Genomic DNA, 5000 nt, shown 5'->3' with positions numbered 1-5000 from the left:
TGGGATGAAGTTAAAGTAATAGACAGAGAATACCACTGGAAAATACGAAAACTAAAAGAAGCAGCACATATGCTAGGACATTATAGTCTCCTAAGCAGACTGAGTGCAGATATGAACAGCATATGGGAACCGGTATTAAGGAAAGATAAGATATTATATTTATATGCCCTAAAATTCATTCCATAATTGCATAATGGCTTAAGGAAGCAACCTGAATAATAATAATAATAATAATAATAGCTACAACATCCTTAACTGGACACTAAACGAACTATGTAAAATAGACAGGAAAACAAGAAAAATAATGACAGGATATAGGATGCACCACACAAAATCTGACATAGAAAGGCTATATATACAACGCACAGAAGGTGGCAGAGGTCTTATACAGCTAGAAAACTATTATAAAATAACCACCAAAGGACTGAAAAAATACCTACTCCAGAAGCAAGGGAAACTAATACAAATAGCCACAAAACACGAGCAAAACAAAAAACTGTTTTCAGTATTTAAGGAAGCTGACAAATACAAACAAGAAATCAATCTACCTAACAAATACGAAGAAGAAGAAAAAGAAGAAGAAGAAGAAGAAGAAGAAGAAGAAGAAGAAGAAGAAGAAGAAGAAGAAACAAAAGCTATAAAACAAATGAAATCCAAACTAAAACTAGAACAGCAACGGACCATGATAAAACGATGGCAAGAAAAGCCCCTACATGGTAAATACTGGGCTAAACTAAATGCGAAAGAAATAGACAGAGAAAAATCCCAGCAATGGCTGAGAAGCTCAGGACTCAAAGCAGAGACTGAAGGATTTTTAATTGCTGCACAAGACCAAAGCCTCCCCACCAGAAATTACCAAAGACACATAATGAAAAGAAATATAACAAGTAACTGTAAAATATGTGGAGATGGACAAGAAACAATAAATCATATTATCTCTGGCTGCCCAGTCCTGGCTAAGAAGGAATATATTCACAGACACGACAGAGCTGGGACCTATATACACTGGAAGCTATGCCAACACTATGGAATAACAACAGAAAAAAGATGGTATAAACACACGCCAGAAAAGGTCACAGAAAACGAGAAAGCAACCATACTCTGGGATATGCCAATACATACAGATAGAGAAATTAAGGCAAATAGACCAGATATAGTTGTCAAAGATCATGAAGGAAAAAAATGCTTTCTAATTGATGTATCAATACTAGCAGATGATAACGTTTCTCTAAAAGAAATGGAAAAACTTTCAAAATACAAAGACCTGGAAATAGAGATAACTCGAATGTGGAATCTAAAAACAGAAACAATCCCTATCATAGTAGGTGCCTTAGGTATAATAAAAAAATATTCAGACAAATACATAACAAAAACACCAGGACTTACAAATATATATAACATACAGAAAATTGCACTACTGGGTACTGCACACATTCTACGCAAAACACTTTCAATACAGTAAACATAAGAGCACCACAGCACATACCCAAGGCGCACAGAGCTGCACTCGGTAGTGAAGTGAAAGCACGTTATGAAAATAAAACTACTGAACCATAATAATAATAATACCAACAACGACAACAACAACAACAAACATCGAAAAATACCTTAGGAATGAGAACCCAGGTTCGAAATTTCCCCAAGAAACCTGATGAAGGCTGGAGGGTATATCAGCCGAAACGTTGTCTTAACAACAAACAAGATGAGGACAAATATCTGTCAAATGTAAATAATGTAAATAATGTATCCAGATTCTCCTTTAAGCATTTACTAACAAAACCTAGTGCTCCAATTATTATTGCTATGAATATGAATTCATAGTTTGGATATAGAAGCTGAAGGTGTATGTATATAGAAGCTGTATATATATATATATATATATATATATGTGTGTGTGTATATCCGACGGAATTCCTTCAATTTCAGTCTCCTAATCCACTCACAAGGCTTTGGTCGGCCCTGGGTTATGATAGAAGACAGTTGCCCAAGGTGCTACGCAGTTGGATTGAATCCAGAAACATGTGGTTGGGAAGCAAGCCTCTTACCATACAGCCACGCCTGCGCCTATATGACACAATGCCAGTAATTTTTTCGTTTTCTTTTTTCGGAAGGAAGGGCAAGTCCATTTCATCAACCTCGGGACTTGACCAGTATTTATTATATCGATCCTGAAAGGTTGAAAGGCTCATGGCCTGAAATTCTGGGGCAAGGAGCTAATCGATTGCATCGACCTCAAGGTTCAGCGAGTGATTTATTTCATCGAACTCAAGAGGATAAAAGGCAAAGTAAACCTCGGTGGAATTTGAACTCAGAATGTAAAAACGGACGAAATGCCATTAAGAGTTTAGTGCGGCATGCTAATAATAACAAGAGCACTCAGAGAGCGTAAACCTCTTCCAAGGCAACACCAATGTCCTCTCAACGATTAACCAGAGATGATTTTTAAAATGAGAATATCTGAAATAAACTCGACTGCTCTCACAAACAAGAATACTAAAAATGAATCCAACCGCTCTCAAAAATTAAGTAAAAAACAGGAAAAATAATCCAGAATCCTTGTCCAGTACTGGATCCATCCCAAAATCTAATCTGTTCGTGCCAGTCACAAGGCCAAACATCCCTGAAAGTTTCATCCGAATCCATCCAGCGGTTCTTGAGATATCTTGTCCACGGACAAACAAACAAACAAACAAACACGGCTGAAAGCTAAGGCGGAGGTAATAAATAGATAAAGAAAAAGAAAAACAAGATTTAATTTCTCAGATAGGAACAACTGTAGTAAATTATGAGGCTGGTTTTGTCACTTACATTAGACCCGAGGCAAAATTGATTCCCAGCAGGATCTGAATTGACGCAGAGGAGTTTGTCTACGCTCTACCGCTTCTGCCAACATGATGTGCCCACAAGGGTGCTGGACGAGGGGCTACGTTACAAAGACTGGTTAGAAAAAGATGTGGACGTTTGTACACAGCATAACGAAGAGCGTGAAGAAGGAAAAAACACGACCGTATATATATATATATATATATATATATATATATATATATATATATATATAAATTCAAAAAAGGATAATTCTGATAAAATTCTTGTAAAAGAGTTTTATCCTTTTTTGAATTTATTTATCAAATATATACACGGAATACATTCAATGCTGAATTTTTTATTCCTGTCTCCACATGGGTACCCAAAAACAACCCGGAAGTATTTCCCGCTTCTTTGATGAAGGTATATACAGATAAACTTCATTCCCTTTACTCTGTCGGATACGTAGTTGTTCGGTTTTGGTGAGGTGAGAATTCTGTTTATTTATATATATTTTTGGGACAATATTGTGCTGATGAACGAAATCTAGATTCATTCTAGTAATCGCGAAATCGGTCGATACACAGTTAAGTTTATTTAAAAGAAAGTTGGTTGTTTTTTCCTCGCATTACGTAATAAATGTGGTTATTTTGAGAAGTCCACTGTGTGGCATTATTATTTTTCTGTAATAATGCCCTTTATATAAATATATATATATATATATATATATATATATATATATATATATATATATATATATAAATATATATATATATATATATATATATATGTTAAATCTCTGAACGAGTAACGTTCACCCTTAGGGTTTAGCCGCATTTAAGTGGAATAAATATATATATATATACTGTTATTCTTTTACTTGTTTCAGTCATTTGACTGCGGTCATGCTGCAACACCGCCTTCAAGTGTTTTTGTCAAACAATTCGAGCGCAGGACTTATTTTTAAGCATGGTACTTATTCTATTGGTCTCTTTGCCGAACTGCTAAGTTACAGGTACGTAAACGCACCAACACCGGTTGTAAAGCGATGATGGGTGGGGTGACAAGTACAGATACAAACACACACACACACATATATTACAAATGCCACTAAATGTGACTAGGGTGTTAGGAAACACCTACATTGCCAGAAATAAGAGCTAAACCTCTCTAATGCTGTAGTTAACGCACATGAATGAAGACATGTACACTAACAGGGACCATAATCGTCCGAAAAGTGCCAATCGAGAATTCTTAATACTGATGCGTCTGTTTCGGCAGTTTCCGTTGCCTCATGAGTTAAAACAGCTCGATTGTTCGGCTCTTTCCGGAATCGCTGAACCATTGCAAACTACTGTTTATATTAATTTCATATATACACATTAGCGAATAGCTAAATCATCTAATTATTTGGATGACGAAAACATAACTACTAATGGTGAAACGAGTCCGGAAAGAGCCGAAACAATCGAGCGGTCTTAACTGATGAGGCAACAGAAATCGCTGAAACTGACGCCAACAGCATTAGAACGGTTTAGCTCTTATTTCTAGCAATGTAGGTGTTTTCTAACACCCTAGTAACATTTAGTGTCATTTGTAATTCTCCTTTTCGGTGAAACATTGCAAACTGTTATTTATATTAATAAATAAATAAATCATATATATATATATATATATATATATATATATATATATATATATATATATAAATGTATATATATAAATGTATATATATATATATATATATATATATATATATATATATATATATAAATGTATATATATAAATGTATATATATAAATGTATATATATATATAAATGTATATATATATATATATATATATATAAATGTATATATATATATATATATATATATATATATATATATATATATATATATATATATAAATGTATATATATAAATGTATATATATAAATGTATATATATAAATGTATATATATATATATATATATATATATATATATATATATATATATATATATAAATGTATATATATATATATATATATATATATAAATGTATATATATATATATATATATATATATATATATATATATATATATATATATATATATATATATAAATGTATATATATATATATATATATATATAAATATATATATATATATATATATATATATATATATATATATATATATATATATATATAT

Source organism: Octopus bimaculoides, chromosome 4 (assembly GCF_046866305.1).
Source record: "Octopus bimaculoides isolate indiv1 chromosome 4, ASM4686630v1, whole genome shotgun sequence".
In the NCBI taxonomy this organism is placed as follows: domain Eukaryota; kingdom Metazoa; phylum Mollusca; class Cephalopoda; order Octopoda; family Octopodidae; genus Octopus; species Octopus bimaculoides.
Note: the sequence above shows the minus strand (reverse complement) of the source record.